Source organism: Onthophagus taurus, chromosome 7 (assembly GCF_036711975.1).
Source record: "Onthophagus taurus isolate NC chromosome 7, IU_Otau_3.0, whole genome shotgun sequence".
NCBI classification, from domain to species: domain Eukaryota; kingdom Metazoa; phylum Arthropoda; class Insecta; order Coleoptera; family Scarabaeidae; genus Onthophagus; species Onthophagus taurus.
In genome coordinates, this window is record NC_091972.1 from 2,200,381 (window position 1) to 2,224,631 (window position 24,251).

The window sequence follows — 24,251 nt, forward strand, 5'->3', positions numbered from 1 at the left end:
TGCTAATTTAAAAAATCCTGGAAGCCGTATTTATTGAAATTAAGGAATGATTCTTATTCTAAATTAAAGCTCAAAGCTTTCTCTTTAAAATGATGTGTAATAATTATTGGGTTGGATTGGAAAAATATTGAGAAAAAAAATTTTGAAACAAAACATATTTTCGTATAACCTAAAAGTGTCAAAAAAGATGCTAATTTAAAAATTCCTGGAAGCCGTACTTATTGAAATTAAGGAATGAAACTTGTTTTAAATTAAAGCTCAAAGCTTTCTCTTTAAAATGATGTATAATAATTGTTGGATTGGATTGGAAAAATATTGAGAAAAAAAATGTTGAAACAAAACTTACATTTTCGTATAACCTAAAAGTGTGAAAAAAGATGCTAATTTAAAAAATCCTGGAAGCCGTATTTATTGAAATTAAGGAATGATTCTTATTCTAAATTAAAGCTCAAAGCTTTCTCTTTAAAATGATGTGTAATAATTATTGGGTTGGATTGGAAAAATATTGAGAAAAAAAATTTTGAAACAAAACATATTTTCGTATAACCTAAAAGTGTCAAAAAAGATGCTAATTTAAAAATTCCTGGAAGCCGTACTTATTGAAATTAAGGAATGAAACTTGTTTTAAATTAAAGCTCAAAGCTTTCTCTTTAAAATGATGTATAATAATTGTTGGATTGGATTGGAAAAATATTGAGAAAAAAAATGTTGAAACAAAACTTGTATTTTCGTATAACCTAAATGTGTCAAAAAAGATGCTAATTTAAAAATTCCTGGAAGCCGTATTTATTGAAATTAAGGAATTAAACTTACTTTAAATTAAAGCCCAAAGCTTTCTCTTTAAAATGATGTATAATAATTGTTGGGTTGGATTGAAAAAATATTGAGAAAAGAAATGTTGAAACAAAACTTATATTTTCGTATAACCTAAAAGCGTCAAAAAAGATGCTAATTTAAAAATTCTTGCAAGCCGTATTTATTGAAATTAAGGAATGAAACTTATTTTAAATTAAAGCTCAAAGCTTTCTCTTTAAAATGATGTATAATAATTGTTGGATTGGATTGGAAAAATATTTAGAAAAAAAATGTTGAAACAAAACTTACATTTTCGTATAACCTAAAAGTGTCAAAAAAGATGCTAATTTAAATATTCATGGAAGCCGTATTGATTGAAATAAATGAATGAGACTTATTCTTAATTAAAGCTCAAAGCTTTCTCTTTAAAATGATGTATAATAATTGTTGGGTTGGATTGGAAAAATATTGAGAAAAAAAATGTTGAAACAAAACTTACATTTTCGTATAACCTAAAAGTGTCAAAAAAGATGCTAATTTAAATATTCATGGAAACCGTATTGATTGAAATAAAGGAATGAAACTTGTTTTAAATTAAAGCTCAAAGCTTTCTCTTTAAAATGATGTGTAATAATTATTGGGTTGGATTGGAAAAATATTGAGAAAAAAAATTTTGAAACAAAACATATTTTCGTATAACCTAAAAGTGTCAAAAAAGATGCTAATTTAAAAATTCCTGGAAGCCGTACTTATTGAAATTAAGGAATGAAACTTGTTTTAAATTAAAGCTCAAAGCTTTCTCTTTAAAATGATGTATAATAATTGTTGGATTGGATTGGAAAAATATTGAGAAAAAAAATGTTGAAACAAAACTTGTATTTTCGTATAACCTAAATGTGTCAAAAAAGATGCTAATTTAAAAATTCCTGGAAGCCGTATTTATTGATATTAAGAAATGAAACTTATTTTAAATTAAAGCTCAAAGCTTTCTCTTTAAAATGATGTATAATAATTGTTAGGTTGGATTGGAAAAATATTGAGAAAAAAAATGTTGAAACAAGACTTACATTTTCGTATAACCTAAAAGTGTGAAAAAAGATGCTAATTTAAAAATTCCTGGAAGCCGTATTTATTGAAATTAAGGAATTAAACTTACTTTAAATTAAAGCTCAAAGCTTTCTCTTTAAAATGATGTATAATAATTGTTGGGTTGGATTGAAAAAATATTGAGAAAAAAAATGTTGAAACAAAACTTACATTTTCCTATAACCTAAAAGAGTCAGAAAAGATGCTAATTTAAAAATTCCTAGAAGCCGTGTTTATTGAAATTAAGGAATGATTCTTATTCTAAATTAAAGCTTAAAGCTTTCTCTTTAAAATGATGTATAATAATTGTTGGGTTGGATTGGAAAAATATTGAGAAAAAGAATATTGAAACAAAACTTACATTTTCGTATAACCTAAAAGTGTCAAAAAAGATGCTAATTTAAAAATTCCTGGAAGCCGTATTTATTGAAATTAAGGAATGAAACTTATTTTAAATTAAAGCCCAAAGCTTTCTCTTTAAAATGATGTATAATAATTGTTGGGTTGGATTGGAAAAATATTGAGAAAAGAAATGTTGAAACAAAACTTATATTTTCGTATAACCTAAAAGCGTCAAAAAAGATGCTAATTTAAAAATTCTTGGAAGCCGTATTTATTGAAATTAAGGAATGAAACTTATTTTAAATTAAAGCTCAAAGCTTTCTCTTTAAAATGATGTATAATAATTGTTGGATTGGATTGGAAAAATATTTAGAAAAAAAATGTTGAAACAAAACTTACATTTTCGTATAACCGAAAAGTGTCAAAAAAGATGCTAATTTAAATATTCATGGAAGCCGTATTGATTGAAATAAATGAATGAGACTTATTCTTAATTAAAGCTCAAAGCTTTCTCTTTAAAATGATGTATAATAATTGTTGGGTTGGATTGGAAAAATATTGAGAAAGAAAATGTTGAAACAAAACTTACATTTTCGTATAACCTAAAAGTGTCAAAAAAGATGCTAATTTAAAAATTCCTGGAAACCGTATTTATTGAAATTAAGAAATGAAACTTATTTTAAATTAAAGCTCAAAGGTTGCTCTTTAAAATGATGTATAATAATTATTGGGTTGGATTGGAAAAATATTGAGAAAAAAAATGTTGAAATAAAACTTACATTTAAAAGAGTCAAAAAAGATGCTAATTTAAAAATTCCTGGAAGCCGTGTTTATTGAAATTGGAATGAGACTTATTTTAAATTAAAGCTCAATGCTTTCTTTTTAAAATGATCTGGATCTGGATCTTCTAACCTCACATGTGGATGAATAAGTTAAAATATACCTAAAAACCCTACAATAGTGAGGATTGCGTCGTTTTTCTTTCTTGTATAGTAGAAAGTACCAACAGCTCTAAATGCGCCGAATAGATGACTACAGTTGAGTATTTGAAATTACCGGTACTTTAAAGTACTGTCGGGACACAAAGGGTTAAGCATGATCACGTACGAAAACTCGATTTATTACCAAGGAAACTAAGCCTGAATATATCGCGGGTAAATATTTGCTAAAATAACAGGCCTAAAGCTAAACTAAATATCGTCGGGGATAATACCGTGAACGTAGTTATTACAAAGCGGTTGAAATTTGTTTAACGCCAAAACGAATTGCTTTTGGCAATGAAAGGAATGTTATTTTATACGTTTTAGGCACATGACGTATGAAGTGTAATGTACAACGCGTTACCAGTTGTTGTAGTGTTAATTATTAAAAACATCGCTAACGAGTTTGTGTCGACTTCGGCTATACAATGTTTGTGGTGTACATTGTGAGTATTGCGGCCTGTATCGGTGACTCGACTGCTTTCACTTGTACAAACAACAACAACAGACTACCGCTAATTAACATTTGACATCGGACTAAGCATAAACCTTTCAACCAGTGTTACGTCGAAAACAATATCTACAATATTGTTTTTAATTTGTTTTGAGATCAAAAAATAATTTCGATTTCAACTTTCAAATAAAGTAAAATTTACTGCCGCCGGATGAATAGTATAGTAATAAAAGTTTGAATTGGATGTGGACTTGTTTATTTAAAACTTGCGGACCAGTTGAAGCCCGACTAAATGAGACGCAGTTATTTCGCGTCAGTTCAAACTTATTGGATGATCAAATATTGTCCATTCGAAACTGGTACTGCACACTTTTTTATTTTAATCGAATACACACCACACCAACCATACATAGGTGCAGGTAAATGGGTACTGCGTCGACGTGTTTACATTGGGGGAAACTTCGATATTGAATTAACATCAGCGGAAATGTTACGGTCCCAACCGTCAACAAACGACTATTAAAACACGACCGACCCTGACGAGCTTTTGCTATCGGTAATGGATGCAATGGAACCGAATATTGTAGTGTAAATGTTTCCATCGAGGCCACGTGAATTACGTAATGTCATTGAATATTAAACCTAGGGATATATGTAGAATATTATTCCGTGTTCTACTCCTCTCTAGAGATATTTTCAAATCAATAATGTTTACGGCTTAATTAAATTTAAAGGTTGTATTGTAATAATAGAGATCATTAACCTCTTAAGCGCTTTTTACGTCGAGCGTATGTGGACTTAGAACTAGAAACTTTCGAGTTAAGTAGTGCGTCTTTTGAAGAAATGTTTGACGTTTCAGATGCCATGTTGCACCAGTATCGTCATTCCTTTCTAATTTTGTTTTCATAACAAAGGACGCATCGTTTTGTCGGCTTTTGTTTTATTGTAGGTGGAATGAAATCTGGGAAATGTCGCTCTAGTAGCCAAGAAGGACTCGGTGTCCTTGATCGGTCTTCTGAAAGATTAGCATATTTTTCGACAAGCATTTCACCCAGGTCCATCAAAAAATGTAGCCGTTATTTTTTATCACCAAGTGTTCGATGAATTTGGTAACAATTTATGGTAGTTATGTCCAAAAAGTTTGAATGAATAATTTTAGTGCACACAAATTCGGACAGCTATCCCGACCGTTGCACTCAGTGGATTACTAATTACTAGCGGATTAGCCGGATGAAGTCGTATTTGTTTCTTAATAAGGATCAATTCAGAATTTTTTTTTAGTTATAAAGCTGTTCTTTTTTTAACATTAATGGATAGAAAATAAAAAATCCTTTAAAATGAACCCAAACTCGACTTATTTATCTCCAACCGTTATCGAGATATTTTAATCTTTACCAAAAAAAAAAATGGCGATTATTTGACATTTGACAGTTTTTAACCGAACTTTTTTATTTTTTCACCCAACTACATCGTGTTTGGTATCAAATTAAAGCATTTTTTATTCTTATTAAGATCATTTCAATAGTTATCAAAAAATCGTTATATTTAATTTTGACATTTGACAGTTTCTAACTTAACTTTTTTATTTTTTAACCAAAATACATCGTGTTTGATATCAAATTAAAGCACTTTTGATTCTTGTTACGATCATTTCAATATTTATCAAAAAATCGCTATATTTAATTTTGACATTTGACAGTTCTTAACCTATTTTTTTTATTTTTTAACCCAAATATATCGTGTTTGGCATCAAATTAAAGCATTCTTGATTCTTATTAGGATCATTTCAATATTTATCAAAAAAAGTTACATTTAATTTTGACATTTGACAGTTTCTAACTTAACTTTTTTATTTTTTAACCCAAATACATCCTGTTTGGTTATCAAATTACAGCATTTTTGATTCGTATTAAAATCATTGCAATATTTATCAAAAAAATCGTTATATTTAATTTTGAGATTTGACAGTTTTTAACCTAACTTTTTATTTTTTAACCCAAATATATCATGTTTGGTATTAAATTAAAGCATTTTTGACGCTTATTAAGGTCATTTCAATATTTATCAAAAAAACTTACATTTAATTTTGACATTTGACAGTTTCTAACCTAACTTTCTTATTTTTTAACCCAAATACATCGCGTTTGGTTCTTTTTTTAACATTAATGGATAGAAAATAAAAAATCCTGTAAAATGAACCCAAACTCGACTTATTTATCTCCAACCGTTATCGAGATATTTTAATCTTTACCAAAAAAAAATGGCGATTATTTGACATTTGACAGTTTTTAACCGAACTTTTTTATTTTTTCACTCAACTACATCGTGTTTGGTATCCAATTAAAGCATTTTTTATTCTTATTAAGATCATTTCAATAGTTATCAAAAAATCGTTATATTTAATTTTGACATTTGACAGTTTCTAACCTAACTTTTTTATTTTTTCACCAAAATACATCGTATTTGGTATCAAATTAAAGCATTTTTGATTCTTATTACGACCATTTCAATATTTATCAAAAAATCTTACATTTGACAGTTCCTAACCTATTTTTTTTTTATTTTTTAACCCAAATATATTGTGTTTGGCATCAAATTAAAGCATTCATGATTCTTATTAGGATCATTTCAATATTTATCAAAAAAAGTTACATTTAATTTTGACATTTGACAGTTCCTAACCTATTTTTTTTTATTTTTTAACCCAAATATATCGTGTTTGGCATCAAATTAAAGCATTCTTGATTCTTATTAGGATCATTTCAATATTTATCAAAAAAAGTTACATTTAATTTTGACATTTGACAGTTTCTAACCTAACTTTTTTATTTTTTAACCCAAATACATCCTGTTTGATATGAAATTAAAGCATTTTTGATTCGTATTAAAATCATTGCAATATTTATCAAAAAAATCGTTATATTTTATTTTGAGATTTGACAGTTTTTAACCTAACTTTTTATTTTTTAACCCAAATATACCATGTTTGGTATTAAATTAAAGCATTTTTGACGCTTATTAAGGTCATTTCAATATTTATCAAAAAAACTTACATTTGATTTTGACATTTGACAGTTTCTAACCTAACTTTCTTATTTTTTAACCCAAAGACAGCGCGTTTGGTATCAAATGAAAGCATTTTTGATTCTTATTACGATCATTTCAATATTTATCTAAAATACTTACATTTAATTTTGACATTTGACAGTTTTTAACTTAACTTTTTTATGTTTTAACCTAAATATATCATGTTTGGTATTAAATTAAAGCATTTTTGACGCTTATTAAGGTCATTTCAATATTTATCAAAAAGTCGTTATTTTCAATTTTGACATTTGACAGTTTCTAACCTAACTTTTTTATTTTTTAAACCAAATACATCGTGTTTGGTATCAAATTCAAGTATTTTTGATTCTTATTAAGATGATTTCAATATTTATTAAAAATCGTTGTATTTAATTTTGACATTTGACAGTTTTCAACCCAACTTTTTTATTTTTTAACCCAAATACATCGTGTTAATAAATATAATATAAATATACGTGGCGAAAATCGTCTTGCCTATTGAATATCACTTTAATTTCTAAGATGCGAATATATCCGGCATACCCACTTCGCAGCGACTTTCGTGATGACGATTAAATGCGACATAAGCGCTTAAGAGGTTAGTGAATAATCTCGTATTTAGAGTCGTTTAATAAGTATTCATAAAAATATATAATATATAACTTATAATCTTATTTGATCGATGTGTTTGTTTGAAAGTACGTTATGCATTTCGAATAACCACCGCGTCATATTTACTTCGTAAAGAATGTTTGCGGTCAGATATTGGACGATAAAGCCAAAGAATCTACAAGATACAATAGAGATCGGTTGAATATGGTCTCGGAATAATGCAGTACCCAGATCATAAAGATGCTGATCCAAACATAAAGCGCGCCCTCTAAAATATTACGTTCATAAAACGCATAACCGACGAAAATACATGCCACCGCCGTAGGAATCCCCCAATCGCTTCACGTTCATACATAAATTCTATACCGTCACGGTGGCAATTTAAAATACATCTGGTGCAGTTATAAATTACACGAAATTGTCTCCGGGTATACATCCCCCGTTTTCAAAAGTTCGTTCTTATGAGTTACTCCTAAAATCAAACGATCACATAAAAAACATAATTTAGACATTTTATTGAAAAAATTTTATTATTAATACAAATTTGGCCGTAAAACTTTTTTCCAAGTACTATCAGAATAAACTCTGTTTCCATTTTCGTTTTCCATATACCCAGAAAATTTTGACCTCCTAAATCGAATGTATTGTAAAGATTGATCATTTACGTCCATAAGAAGTTTTCTTTCAATTGCGTTATCTGGAAGTGGAGGAAGCGGAATGAATTGGCCAGAAGAAGACTTTTTTGGTAATTTTATTGGTTTTACATCGCCGATGTAAGGATTATTAAAAGCCAGTTCATCATCACCAAACACAGCGGTAACAAATAAAACAAAACAAATCGTTATAACTATCTATAAAAAAATGCGTTATTAATTATTTATAATAAATACAAAAAAATTACCTTAAAACCCGACTTATACATTGTAATCGTATGAAAAGTATCTTATAAACTGGCTGTAATCAAATCGAATGTTTACTTTCTTGCTTAACCTCTCCATCAAAAAATAAACACGCGTTGTCGAACCTTGAGATAAAGATGAGTTTCTTAACGATAAAGACAAAATTTATCTAAGAGTATTTATTTGTTTGAAAATAAAATAGTATTTATGAAAAATGATAATAATTTAGTTGTAAATCTCGACTTACGTTCAAAATCTAGTAAGTTGTAGCTCCTCTTATCTCCACATTTTGGGACCGAAAACTCCTATAAATATGGTTCTTTAAATTACTCTTAGCACTAAAGCCTGTAAAACTTTATAACTGGGTCATACTCAAGTTATAACGACATCTAAAATCTGAGCTACAAAGGTTAATTAATACAGATGACGTACAAACTCTTCCGGTTATTTTAGTCGAAAATATAGGTGTTCCGAAATTTCTTTGACATATAGCTAGATATAACAAGTGTGTATGCAGTGAATTTCACTTAAGATGTAATATATAAAAATATATTTTCATAGAAACTTATTTACTTTGTTCCACATAAAATACAACATGTCAATATAATTTGACATTACAGTAAAACCTCGATATAATAGATAGCTGGCGTCTCTTAAGACGGTTAAACCTGAATGTTTCTAGTTCTAGGTCTAGTGTTAGTTCTAGTTTTACACTGGCACTATCGCTAGAACTAACACAAGACCTAGAACTAGAATCATTCGGGTTTAGCCGTCTTGAGAGACGTGCGGCTAAATCCGAATGTTTCTAGTTCTAAGTCTAGTGTTACTTCTAGTGACAGTCGTAGATAGCTAGTCAGCATAAGGTATTACTATGTTGCATATTTTTATTGCACTAATACTAGAACTAACACTAGACCTAAAACTAGAAACATTCGGGTTTAGCCGCACGTCTCTCAATACGGCTAAACCCGATTGATTCTAGTTGTAGGTCTTGTGTTAGTTCTAGTGCTAGTGTAAAACTAGAACTAACACTAGACCTAGAACTAGAAACATTCGGATTTAGCCGCACGTCTCTCAAGACGACTAAACCCGAATGATTCTAGTTCTAGGTCTTGTGTTAGTTCTAGTGATAGTGTAAAATTAGAACTAACACTAGACCTAGAACTAGAAACATTCGGGTTTAGCCGCACGTCTCTCAAGACGACTAAACCCGAATGATTCTAGTTCTAGGTCTTGTGTTAGTTTTAGTGATAGTACTACGGTAAAACTAGAACTAACACTAGACCTAGAACTAGAAACATTCGGGTTTAGCCGCACGTCTCTCAAGACGGCTAAACCCGATTGATTCTAGTTCTAGGTCTTGTGTTAGTTTTAGTGATAGTACTACGGTAAAACTAGAACTAACACTAGACCTAGAACTAGAAGCATTCCGATTTAGCCGCACATCTCTCAAGACGGCTAAACCCGATTGATTCTAGTTGTAGGTCTTGTGTTAGTTCTAGTGCTAGTGTAAAACTAGAACTAACACTAGACCTAGAACTAGAAACATTCGGGTTTAGCCGCACGTCTCTCAAGACGGCTAAACCCGAATGATTCTAGTTCTAGGTCTAGTGTTAGTTCTAGTTTTACCGTAGTACTAGGTCTTGTGTTAATTTTAGTGATAGTACTACGGTAAAACTAGAACTAACACTAGACCTAGAACTAGAAGCATTCCGATTTAGCCGCACATCTCTCAAGACGGCTAAACCCGAATGATTCTAGTTCTAGGTCTTGTGTTAGTTTTAGTGATAGTGCTAGGGTAAAACTAGAACTAACACTAGACCTAGAACTAGAAACATTCCGATTTAGCCGCACGTCTCTCAAGACGGCTAAACCCGAATGATTCTAGTTCTAGGTCTTGTGTTAGTTCTAGGGATAGTGTAAAATTAGAACTAACACTAGACCTAGAACTAGAAACATTCGGGTTTAGCCGCACGTCTTTCAAGACGGCTAAACCCGATTGATTTTAGTTGTAGGTCTTGTGTTAGTTTTAGTGCTAGTGTAAAACTAGAACTAACACTAGACCTAGAACTAGAAACATTCGGGTTTAGCCGCACGTCTCTCAAGACGGCTAAACCCGAATGATTCTAGTTCTAGGTCTTGTGTTAGTTCTAGTGATAGTGTAAAATTAGAACTAACACTAGACCTAGAACTAGAAACATTCGGGTTTTGTCGCCTTGAGAGACGTGCCGTTAAACCCGAATGTTTGTAGTTCTAAGTCTAGTGTTAGTTCTAGTGACAGTGCAAGTGTAAAACTAGAACTAACACTATACCTAGAACTACACTTGCACTGTCACTAGAACTAACACAAGATCAAGCACTAGAATCATTCGGGTTTAGCCGTTTTGAATAGACGTGCGGGTAAACCCGAATGTTTCTAGTTCTAAGTCTAGTGTTAGTTCTAGTGACAGTGCAAGTGTAAAACTAGAACTAACACTAGACCTAGAACTAGAATCATTCGGGTTTAGCCGTCTTGAGAGACGTGAGGCTAAATCTGAATGTTTCTAGTTCTCGGTCTAGTGTTAGTTCTAGTTGTGCACTATCACATTATCTTTTTCCAAGCAACACTTTTCATTTACAAAACTACCCAATGCCTGTACTATTAAGCTATGTTGCATTTTATGTGAGATAGTGCAAGTGTATAGTAGTTTCGTAATTATGGTTACTGCATTAATATATTGCGAGTTAAGCTAAGTTCCCACATGCACAGATAACTGGTGCCGGTAAGAAGCCAGTTTAGTGGCGCCAATTAGCAATAAAAATGGCGTCATGTGATGTACTTCGCGCTGGCATCAATGTGGTAGTCCAAATGTGCTCCTTGGAACTGCACATGTATTAGCAAAAAAAAAGCTAGGATTAAATTGTGGATTGCACGTAGAAATAACCTAAGTTTAATCATTTAAGAATGACTAAAGAGAGTTTCATGTTTTTGTTATCCTCTAAAATACAAAAAGAACATACTTATATGAGAGATGCCCTTCCAGCTCACGTAAAACTGCAAGCAACGTTAAGCAACTTAAGATTTTTAGCCTCTGGAGATTCTTTTACATCTTTGCAATATATGTATCGTTTGCCAAAATTAGGAACTCTTTTTTTCATAATTTCAACTATCCTTCTGACAGCTTCATTTCGTGCTAGTCGGTCCTTATATTGTGGAATTTTCTGATTCTACGTTGAATGATTTCAGGTTTGTTTGGGTTCAATGATTGGAAATTAATCTCTGATTATGAATAGGATAATTCTGACGTGGACGAAGATGACATACAGAATCAGGATATGGATAATGTCGAGGAACAGCAAAGTTTGCAGAACCACATAGAGATGTGAGAGATAGACTACGAGATTATGATGGAGCCATCTCCTCCATATACTTTGAAGTATAATTTTGAACCATACTGTATACAATAAATTATTGATTTTTTTTGTGATACAAATCGAATTTGCAAATTTATGTATCAAAACAAATAGTTAAATAAAAAAACAAACATAAAGCCGTTTTATCTCCCTACTAAAAAGACCCTCTGACTTTTTTTCTTCAACACTCATTTCAACGAAGTGTACCTTTTTCCGTTCGAAAATAAAGAGAAAGCTTTTTCTGGTAGAGAAAAAAGCACCGCTTTGACTCTCGCAAAGAAACACTCAGCGGGAAATTTACGATTTGCACAAAATTATCGGTGTGGATGGAGTGGCTCTCGTCCCTCAGTACAAAACTGTGATATTTTTCGTTGAAACGGTTTATTTTGAAAGTGACCGAAAAAGGTACTAATAAAATCGAGCGGATTATATCTAAATGGGATTGAATTCTGTTCCAAATGGCACCGACAGCGTTTACCAACTATATTTTTACCTTTTTCGTTCAATTTTACGTTCGAACATTATATACTATGTATACCTATAAAAATAAATTATGAAACTGTGGTTTTTTAAAGTTGAGAACTGAATTAGGTATATTATTCAGCGAGAAGATTAAAAATTAAAATGATATAATTGTATGCTTCTGAATTTCTTAAATTATAAATTACTTTGTTAATTTTAATTGGATTCACACATAATTTTTTCTTTTGACAACTTTAACTAAACCAAATTTTCTATTAAATCGTTCTCATCAAGTTTTTTTTTTAATTTCGTAGATTACCCTAAATTTTCTAGTTATTTAATTATTTTTTCATCAATTCCTTCTATACAATATTCTATGGGGTTGGTATTTTGGATGGCGGTAGACCTAATTAGGGAAAACCTAAATAAATATTGTGTTATATATTCTATTGTTATCCCGCCTGGTTCATGTATATTGCATTATTACATTATCTAATTAACCTATGTATCAGAAACTATATATTAGAAAATAATTTTTTCGGTGTCGGAGTATTCGAAGTGAATGAACGTGTTTCGTGAACGAGTTTCCCGTATAACACGAAAGTGAGTTATTTGTTAAAATAAAACTCCACGTGAGTAACTTATCTCAAACACAAAACGACGGGCCTTCTACAAAAGTAATAATTGGTAGTTAGATCGAATTGTCATCCTTCGGGGTGGTTTTATTAATAGACAATGTCTGCGAGCCAAAAACGTTCTCGAGACCAGTTATCCCCTCCCGTAAGCGAGGTCACTAAACGATACAACTGGTGCCCACCAGACAAACTAGTTACACAAAACCGATATTATCCGTTATCAACAAATGAAGATTCTATGGATATAATAACTCAGGATAGTCAGAACGAAGATAATGAATCAAAAAATAACAATGATAGTACGAGTAATAAGGGTAGTTCATCAAAATCGAATGATAGTAAAAAAAGCGGAGATGAGCCGCAATCAAATATACTAAAAATTCCACCTATATTCTTACGCAACGCTACTAACCACAATGAAATAATAAATGACATAAAAGCACTAACAACTGAAACGTTTACTACCGCATATAAAAATACTTACCTCAAAATTAATTTAACAAACGCTAATGATTATCGAACCCTTACGAAGTACTACAAAGAGAATAAAGTAGAATATCATACCTTCCAAGACCCAAATAACAAACCATTATCAGTAGTAATCAGAAACGTACCCATTTCTTTAACTGACAAAGAAATAGAAGATGAATTAAAAATTAAAAAATTACCTATAATCAAAGTAACCCGACTTTTGAACAAAAGTAAGCACCCAATGCCTTTATGCGCGGTGGAACTAACAGCCACAGATAACGCAAAAGAAATATTTAATGTCAATAAAATATTTAAGGCAATAGTTATGGTAGAACCCCGCAAAAGGTCATCACATATCCCACAATGTCACAACTGCCAGAGATATGGCCACACAAAAAATTATTGCGCTCTACAACCAAGGTGTGTTAAATGTGGCGAAGGACACTCATATATTAATTGTAAAAAGAAAGCTCCAGAACCACCTAAATGCGCGAATTGCGGAGATGAACATCCTTCGAATTATAGAGGATGTAAAACTCATAAAGAAATTCAAGAACAACACAACCGATATAACCTCAGACGTCAACAAAATGTAAACCACGATCAACAGAATGAAAGCAACAAACAATATCCACCACGTATCACCCATTCTTCTTACGCAACAGCTACAAAAACGCAACCCTCCTCATGCAATAACAACAATTTAAATTCCACCGAAGAAACAAATAACAACCTATTGAGTAACCTTCCCAATCCCTCAGCCCTGTCAGATACCATCCTAAATTTCCTAAAAAACCTTATTACTCCACTTATCCTTAAGTTAAAATCTTTTATTATCAATGAACTAATCCCAAACATCCTCAATGCCTAAATTAGACAGGTCACTCAATGACATCAACATTTTAAATTTCAACATTAATGGGATCAAATTACAAAAAAATCTATTGGCTGCTTTTCTAGCAAGATATAAGATAGACATCGCATGTATCACAGAAACTCACCTAGCAGACAGAGAGCTACTTTCAATAGGGGTTATAGTATATATCGAAAAGATCGTCCATCAAGAGCAGCAGCAGGTGGTGTTGCTATCTTTATTAACAACTGTCTGCTTCATTCGGAATGGCTGCTTCCTGAGACAAAATCAGTCGAAACTGTAGGAATTACTGTTAATCTCGAAAATAAAACTAAGTTAAGAATTATATGTGCTTATAAACAGCCAAATGTCAAACTAGATAAAAAAGACTTTGAAATAATGTTTAACTCATCAATACCAACCATAGTAATAGGAGATTTAAATAGTAAAAACCAAATTTGGGGATGTAGAGCCAACAATCCTAGCGGTCAAATCCTAAACAACATCCTTACTGATGTAGGGTTACTCATCCACGCACCTGATGAATACACCTATTACCCGTATAGAAATGATCATCAACCAGATATCTTAGTCGTACTAGTTACGAAACTGATATCATTGCCTATTGAACAAACAGTAATCCACGAATTAAATTCAGATCATCTACCGATTATAATAACAATAGCTCGTAAACCTAAATTTAAAAGTATCAGGCCCAGGTTAATATATGGAATAGTGGATTGGGAACAATTCAGAGAAGAAGTAGTAAAAGTAAGAATACCGATAAACAATATAATAACGCCTTCTGACATAGACAATAACTTGAGGATTCTTACCAATAAAATATGTACATCTGTACGTAGTAGCTTCAAGCCCACCAAAACATCTACTAATCCTAATCACTACATTCCTCCATCTTACATTATTCAACTGATTAAACAAAAAAGTCGTGTAAGAAGAGAATGGCAGAGAACACGTGATCCAGCTATTAAAAGAGAACTTAACTATTTAACTCACCAAATTACTAACGAACTAAATAAACATCGAATAGATACTTACAATAATTTAATAGAAAATATTAAGACGAATGATCCGGGAATGTGGAAAACAACGAAAAGAATTATCAAAAAAAGCGAACCTATGCCAACATTAACTTATCAAGGAAATAGTTACAGTACAGATGCTGAGAAAGCCACAGGTTTTTCAAACTATCTAGAGAAAACATTCACTCCACAATTCTCAAAAGCTAGCTTTTCATTCACAAATAAAATTCGACAGCATGTAGAAACTAATCTTCCTGTTAACAATAGTACCATAGATCATGTAACACCAGAAGAACTGCAAACGCTTATCAAAAAGTTACCAATTAAAAAAGCTCCTGGCCACGACCTCATTCCCAATGCTGTGATAAAAAATCTACCGAATAAGACTTTAAATATATTAAGTTCCATCTTCAATATATGTATGAATATGGGATATTTTCCTAAAACATGGAAAGAGGCTGAAATATTAATGTTTAAGAAACCCGGGAAAAATAAACGAAATCTTGAAAACTATAGACCAATTAGCTTGCTTCCAACCTTGGGTAAACTTTTCGAAAAACTGATTTTTGAACGCTTACGACCCAAAATCACAATCATACCTAACATCCAATATGGTTTTACACCTGGTCACTCAACAGTACATCAGCTAACAAGAGTAGTCGGGATAATAGAAAGAGGGTACGAAAATAAACAGTACACAACAGCTGCGTTCTTAGACATATCTAAAGCCTTTGATTCAGTATGGCTATATGGCTTAATCTATAAGGTCCTGAAAACTAACATTCCGGAATACCTTGAAGCATTAATTTACTCATTTCTTGAAGATAGAAAATTTTGCGTTAGAGTGAATGCTTATACATCGGAATCAAAACCCATCAAGTCAGGAGTTCCACAGGGCAGCGTTCTCTCACCTCTTCTATTTAATATCTGCTTACATGATATTCCAATTCACGAAAATGAGCAAAAAGCATTATTTGCAGACGACATGGTTATCATAACGCAAAATGAAAACCAGGAACAATCTATCAAAGATCTGCAAATTTCAATTAATGAAATTAATAAGTGGCTGTCAACATGGTGTTTCCACTTAAATCCCAGTAAGTGTGAGGCCAAGGTATTCACTCTTAGACAAGTCAAAAATCCCACGATGATAACAATAGATGATCATCATTTAAATTGGAATCCGAAAGATAGCGCAGTTAAATATCTGGGTGTTTACTTGGACCAAAGGCTCACATGGAAGTACCATATTAACAAAAAACTAAACGAAGCATACGTCAGATTACACGAACTATACCCTATCATTAATAGAAGATCAAAATTAAAAATTGAATGTGCAGTGCTACTTTATAAATCATTAATAAGACCTATAGTAACATATGCATGCCCAGTTTGGAGTTCATCAGCTAAAGCAAACATCAACAAAATCCAAATTCTGCAAAACAAAATATTAAGAATAGCTGTAGATGCGCCGTGGTTTGTGCGGAATTCGCAAATACATGAAGAATTGCATATAGAAACGATCAATGAACATATTAACAAAACAACGAGGAAATATCTGGAAAATTTGCAAAAGTGTCCAAGTGCACGCAGTCATCACCTGGGAGAGCTAGGAATCCATACTCGACTAAAAAGAAAACTTCCCCAAGACAACCTGGCAGAAGAAGATATTCTAATAAACAGTGAATAGTTTCAGGAAGACATTTGTTTCCCACGTATCATTGTGAAACCACCTTATTATATTATAAAAACCATGAAAGAACATTGTAATGTTGAGCTGGTTATTGTTGACATTAAAAAAAAAAAAAAAAAAAAAAGAAAATAATTTATGTAGTTATTTTATCTACATACAAAACCGAGCATAGTTATAGTAAAATTATGAGAGAATCTGCTTTAATGGTTTTCAAATTTTAACTAATAAATGGAAATTATAACCTTTCGCAAACTATTTTCTAAGCTAAAATTAAGGGATCAAGCTCAAGGTAAACTTAAGTTGCTGACTTATAATCTAAACTGCATTCTTAAAATGGTTACAGACTTTAACGTGGGTGTGATTTATAATTCAGGTATTTTCTCTTAATGTAATAAAATAAAATTCGTTTTAATAAGAAATAAAATATTATGGAATATTAAAACTCCAAGGAACATAATTAAACGCCAAGGATGCAATAAAGAATTTTATGATTATAAAATTTTATTGGGTATAACTTTAATTTTAAACTTGACTTATAGTTTTATTAGAATCAATAATGCAAGAATAAAATATTTTACTATAGTTGAGAGTGAACCTGTTAAATTTAAAGTTCATAGACCTGATATGTAAATTTAACAGTACATAAACAAGCGCTACAAAACTTTCTCGTTAAAAGTAAATCCCCTCTTTATAAATTGATTTCTTAGAAAACTATAAACGTAAAACTAAAATTTATTGTTTGCTCGGTTATAACTCGAAAAATACAACAAAGAAACTTCAAATACGAACAATACCGACTCTTTATTATTATGAAAAAATCAATTTCCAATTACACACATAAAATGGGTTTTACTAACGTAAAATTAATGCTGACCAAAATGTTTTGTTAGCAAAATATTTTGGTTAAACACCAAACACCGACATAGCAATTTCTAAATAATTGGAGTCGCGGTATTGCCCGGAAATACTTTATGTATTTTGTGACCTGTGATTAAACGGAACAATGAACGAAAATCCCGCATTTGTTGTAGAGTGTTAAACAAATCCGACACTCTACAATAAATCGTACTCTACATGGTCATGTAATTTACATATTCGCATTAACAAGTCCTTACAATAGCAATAACTTCAAAGAAATTTAAGTATTTAATTTAAATGCAACAAACAATTTATTCATTTACTACAAAAACAATAAAGAAAGAACACTGTTTCAACAAGTAATTAATGTTAAACAACTTGCGATTAAAGCTGTCCTAGATTGCATGCGACTGACGTTTAATTAATTTGTGAGATTATTAAATTATTTTTATCGCTTAATGAACTCATCTTGAACTTTCTCGACTTAAATCAAACAAAAATAATTTAGTAGCTCATATTTCGAAATTTGTACTTCCCCATACAACATAGATATAAATCGCGAGACCATCAACCGCAACCATCAGTTCTCACTTAGCCTCCAAGAACTTAACATCAAACAAAAACAGTTAAGGTAAACTAATAATTTATATCAAAAAATAAATAATTTTAATTATATACATCTAGATGTTAAAAATTTCTCTCTTCCTTTGCTTCATTGCTGTTACATTTGCATTCGTCGATAGAAATGTGCAAGATTTTGAACGAAGACGATTAATGCAAGAAAGAGATCAACGTGAAGCTGAAGCTGCAAGACAACGCGAATCATCTCAATCTCAATTTCGCCATCGTTTCTATAGATCAATAAATCAAGATGTTGATTTAAATGAGGAATTACAAGACGTATCAATTATTAGACTAAGAAGATCTCAATTTCATATTGGAAATGTTAAAATAATTAAAGAAAATGTAAATTAAAAATTGTTATTTAATGATTAAATAAATATTGTAGTTTAACTTGTAGTTCATTAATTTTGGTCTACTAGGTTAAGTACAGTTCCCCATCAACACACATTAAACGATGCCGCACGCAGATTAAAATTAGTCCTTGCTAATTTACTGGGATTAAATTTAATCCCATTGCAAGCTAAACACGACTCACATCGTCATAAACCTTTGAAATTACAAAATATTAAATAAAACATTGTCAAAATCGTTTTGTTTTACCTGTACCATTGTGTTTTTTCGATAAATCGAATATTTCCTTTCACATTACAACAATTGTAATGAGATTTTATTTTCAATGCATGCTGTGAATAGCAGAAATGTCATCGATTAATTACTAACCCGCTTTTCTATTTTTCGCAATGTGTATTGTTTATATTCCAGTTTGATAGACAGATTTTTCGTGGAATTGCATAAAACTACCACGGAATTAAAACACTTTATTTAAACATTACAATACCAAATTTTTTGTGTTTCATTATACAATTTAAACATGCTTTGTAGATTAAAATGTGTTGTAATTATAAAGTTATCTGTATTGATTCTTTGCACGCTTTTTATCTTGTGTTTTAATTCATTCGTTTCATTTCTTTAATATTTTTGCACTTGTTTATGATAACATTAATTCTGTATAGGTGAGATAAGCCTATTTAGGGCCGGAAAATATATCAATAAACTTCCCAACAGCGACGGTTAAACCCGAATGTTTTTAGTTCTAGGTCTAGTGTCAGTTCTACCTTTTGTTCAATAAAAATATATCATAATCTAACGCTGAATAGCAATTAAAACTAGAATTAACACTAGCCCTAGAACTAGAAACATTCGGATTTAGCCGCACGTCTCTCATGACGGTTAAACCCGAATGATTCCAGTTCTTGGTCTTGTGTTAGTTGTAGTGATAGTGCTAGGGGAAAACTAGAACTAACACTAGACCTAGAACTAAACTAGAAACATTCGGGTTTAGCCGCACGTCTCTCAAGACGGCTAAACTCGAATGATTCTAGTTCTAGGTCTTGTGTTAGTTCTAGTGATAGTGTAAAACTAGAACTAACACTAGACCTAGAACTACAAAGTATCGGGTTTAGCCCCACGTCTCTCAAGACAGCTAAACGCGAATGATTCCAGTTCTAGGTCTTGTGTTAATTGTAGTGATAGTGCTAGTGTAAAACTAGAACTAACACTAGACCTAGAACTAGAAACATTCGGGTTTAGCCGCATGTTTCTCAAGACGGCTAAACCCGAATGATTCTAGTTCTAGGTCTTATGTTAGTTCTAGTGATAGTGCTAGTGTAAAACTAGAACTAACACTAGACCTAGAACTAGAAACATTCGCGTTTAGCCGCACGTCTTTTAAGACGGCTAAACCCGAATGATTCTAGTTCTAGGTCTTGTGTTAGTTCTAGTGATAGTGTAAAACTAGAACTAATACTAGACCTAGAACTACAAAGTATCGGGTTTAGCCCCACGTCTCTCAAGACAGCTAAACGCGAATGATTCCAGTTCTAGGTCTTGTGTTAGTTGTAGTGATAGTGCTAGTGTAAAACTAGAACTAACACTAGACCTGGAACTAGAAACATTCGGGTTTAGCCGCACGTCTCTCAAGACGGCTAAACCCGAATGATTCTAGTTCTAGGTCTTATGTTAGTTCTAGTGATAGTGCTAGTGTAAAACTAGAACTAACACTAGACCTAGAACTAGAAACATTCGCGTTTAGCCGCACGTCTCTCAAGACGGCTAAACCCGAATGATTCTAGTTCTAGGTCTTGTGTTACTTCTAGTGATAGTGTAAAACTAGAACTAACACTAGACCTAGAACTACAAAGTATCGGGTTTAACCCCACGTCTCTCAAGACAGCTAAACCCGAACGTTTCTAGTTCTAGGTCTAGTGTTAGTTCTAGTTTTACTTCAATAAAAATTTGCAATACAATGATACCTAATGCTAACTAGCACTATCACTAGAACTAACATTAGACCTAGAGCTAGAAATGTATGTTGTGTCAGTTGTGTCATGAAAAATTTTCTAAACAGTTGTTATTATTGTCAAAATGGTTACCAACCTACAGCACAAATTACTAGATACGGGGAAAAAGTGTTTCCAACCGACACTTATTTCACCAATAGCAATCCTACCAACAAAAATAGTTTATACATCAGCGATTATGTTTATCCTTCCGACCAGGACAACCGCATTGTCCGCTACACTTTTAGATCTAATTATATCGTTTGATGCGTCTTTGGTTGTCTCCTCGGGTGTGGCTGACTGTGCCTTTTTAGACCACGACGTCGTCTTCTGCGAACTTGCTGTGCGTGCGAATCGTGACGTGCCGACTGCCGTTACCTTCGTAGCATTACTCATATTAATCTAGAGCAATTTACTAGTGACCTGCATCTTGTTCCTTTTGAAACCTTATTGAGAATGAATTCTGTTAATGAGAAGGTGAATTATTTTAATAGTGAGATCTTATCGCTGTTTGACCAACATGCACCTATAAAAAAGTGTACTTTCTCTAAAATTAACCCTCCTTGGTTAACTGAAAATTTAAAATTAATGATGAAACTTCGAGACGCTGCTAAGAAAAGATTCAAACAAACCGGTAGTAGCGGTACCTGGGAGTATTACAAAGATTTGCGAAATTTGACTTTCCGTGCGGTAACAGCAGAAAAACGAGCATACTTTGATTTTGTAACTAATAACGTTACCAATAAAAACGTGTGGCGTCGTCTCGAGTCCTTAGCCGTAAAGCGGAGGAAGCAAGTTGACTTGCCTTGCTGTTTGAAGCAGGTTGCTGAACTTAACAACTTTTTCATTGACGGGGTTGCGGATGTGGCGAACAGTTTTCGCAATGTTGGGTATGATGTGGACATGTATGATTGTTCCCCTTTTCCAGGCAGAAACTTTGAATTTTTACCGGTTACCGTTGACGCTATAAAAGATGTTATCTATAATTCTAAATCGTCTTCAGCGGGTTCTGACGGTTTAAGTTCCCAGATGATAAAGCTGTGCTGCCCTACAGTGTTGCCTTATGTTACGCATATTATCAACTCATGCTTGATGGAGAACACGGTTCCAGACTGTTGGAAATGTGCAATAGTCAAACCTATACCTAAAGTTTCAAAACCTTTGTCTTTTAATGACCTCCGGCCTATTAGCATCCTCCCATTTCTTTGTAAGGTCTTTGAGAGAGTGATCCAGAATCAACTGTCACAATTTGCCAATCTATATGATATCCTTCCACCTACTCAGTCTGGATTTAGGGAGGGGCATAGTTGTACGACGGCGATGTTGGCTGTTACGGAGGCTACAGATAGGGGCGATATTACAATAATGGTGCTGTTGGATTATAGTAAATCGTTTGATACGGTTAACCACATAACGTTGTTAAACATTTTAAAATACTTTGGTCTGAGTAAGTCTGGACGGCAACTCCTTGGTAGTTACCTAAATGATCGTTGCCAAGCTGTTCAAATTGATAATGTGCTGTCTGCTCCTAGACTGGTGGAGCATGGTGTCCCACAGGGTTCAATAATCGCGCCACTCTTGTATACCTTATACACTTCACTTATTTTTAAAGGCATTAAATTTAATAAGTTTCATATGTATGCCGATGATACTCAGCTGTATTATTCTTTCAAACCTGAGGAATATATTGCTGCTCAAGAGAAAATCAATCTGGACCTCCAAACCCTGTGGGTAACATCAAATATGCATCAGTTGAAATTAAATCCAGCTAAATCTGCGGTTGTGCTGTTCGGCAATCGGCGTGTCTGTGCGTAGTTGAAAAATCTAATAAACATTAACATAGATGGATGTACCCTCCCCATTGTTGAGGAGGCTAAGAGTTTGGGTCTTTCTTTGTCAAATGATTTTAGATATGGCACTCAAATTAGCCGGTACATAAAAAATGCATATATGGGCCTGCGGATGATATATCCTCACCGCTCGTGTCTTCCTACTCGCTTAAGAAGGAGACTATGTGAAGCACCACATTTAAGGCAGGATGGCTGGTAGTCAACTGCGAAAACCAGGAAACAGCGGACTGGATAAAGTCCGTAACTCCAACCCTACAACCATGGGAGGGCGCATCCCTAATGGCTATCGATGAAAAGGAGCTACCTAGAGCGACTATCATGAACGCCTATTTCCCCAACAGTGCGGATGAAAAATCAGACCGCATTCTAAAAATTGTTAAAGGCCAAAACGAAGGCCTGAACACCAACGAATGGAGGGTGCTCAAAAGGACGACCGAAGGCAGCAGTGCCTTTCTTACGTTGTCCGTTGACCATCCCTCCGTAGAGAACCTTAAAAGAACAAACTATAAGGTTAGCTACAAGTTCGGGCAAATCACCCTGAGGCAAAAGAGCGGCAAGCCTACGCCACAGAAAGAAGAACCCGAACCAACACCTGGAACTTCCGGAACCGCCAAGGACCCCAAGAAGGGTAAAGGTAAGGTTAGTTCCGAAAAAAAGGGTAAGGGCAAAACTGCCGCTCCCAAAATTGCACCCGCCAAACAATAATGGCGGGTGTAGGCTTCATCCAGGCCAACATCCAGCACTGTAAAAGCGCCTCCGACGTGCTGGTCAAGGGCTTCCACAGCCCCAACATACATGTTGCGTTGATTCAGGAACCATATGTATATGGAGGAATAGTCAGAAGACTATCAACAAAAGCAGGTAAGTTATTTTATTACAGAGGAGAGTGCCCTGCGCGAGCAGCGATACTCGCTAAATCCTCTTTAAACTGCCTACCATTAACCCAGTTTATCTCTAGGGACTTGGTTGCAATGTCAGCGGTATTGCCGACGCCGGGAGGCAAGCAAGAGGCGATTATAGCCTCGGCATACTTCCCCGGTGATTCGGACGATCCACCGCCACAAGAGGTAAAAGACCTCATCGAATATTGCAATAAGAGGGGAAAACAACTCCTCCTGGGCTGCGATGCGAACGCACATCATCTCGCATGGAACAGCTCAGACACAAACAAAAGGGGTGAGTATCTTTACCAATACCTTCAAACTACAAATTTAGATATCCTCAACAGAGGTAACGTACCGACTTTTGTTACCAAGAGTCGACAAGAGGTGCTAGACATAAGCCTAGCCACGCCTCGCCTTAATTCGCAAATCGCAAACTGGCATGTTTCGCGTGAAATCACTTTAGCGGATCACAAGCATATTCGCTTTGTCATTGTAGCAGACATGACAAAACAAACAGAATTCAGAATCCCCTCACTCACTGATTGGTGCTCTTTTTGTAGACACATCGGCGAAGAGGTTGATGAAATCAAAACAAAGATTGAAAGCAGAGAGGATCTCGAAATAGCCTCTGTTCAACTAAACAATCTCATACATAGTGCGTATGAATCAAGCTGTCCAATAAAACACAAAAGAGCACAATCCAATGTGCCTTGGTGGAACAAGGACCTTGAAAACCAGCGAGTCATGGTTAGAAGACTATATAATAAAGTCAGGAATTCCAAACTCGAGCAAACATGGGGTGTCTATAGAAAAGCCCTAACGGAATATAACTTGGCTATCCGCAAAGCCAAAAGAAAAACCTGGCGTAGCTTCTGTGAAGGCATAGACAATACGCCTACAGTTGCTCGTCTG

General features: G+C 33.3%; 1 protein-coding gene and 2 long non-coding RNA genes across 5 annotated transcripts in view; 1 reads left to right on the forward strand and 2 right to left on the reverse strand.

Annotated features, from left to right (window-relative positions):
• The window catches only part of LOC111421286 (KH domain-containing, RNA-binding, signal transduction-associated protein 2-like), a 249,709-nt gene that overhangs the window by 101,276 nt on the left and 124,182 nt on the right, over positions 1-24,251 (reverse strand). The window lies entirely within an intron of this gene.
• LOC111421277 (uncharacterized) lies at positions 7,339-8,496 on the reverse strand. The gene is made up of 4 exons (XR_002707173.2): positions 8,482-8,496; positions 8,237-8,359; positions 7,563-8,186; positions 7,339-7,510 (listed from the first exon to the last, which is right to left on the reverse strand). It is a non-coding gene; the product is annotated as an uncharacterized lncRNA (long non-coding RNA).
• LOC111421282 (uncharacterized) lies at positions 17,537-18,656 on the forward strand. The gene is made up of 2 exons (XR_002707176.2): positions 17,537-18,273; positions 18,327-18,656. It is a non-coding gene; the product is annotated as an uncharacterized lncRNA (long non-coding RNA).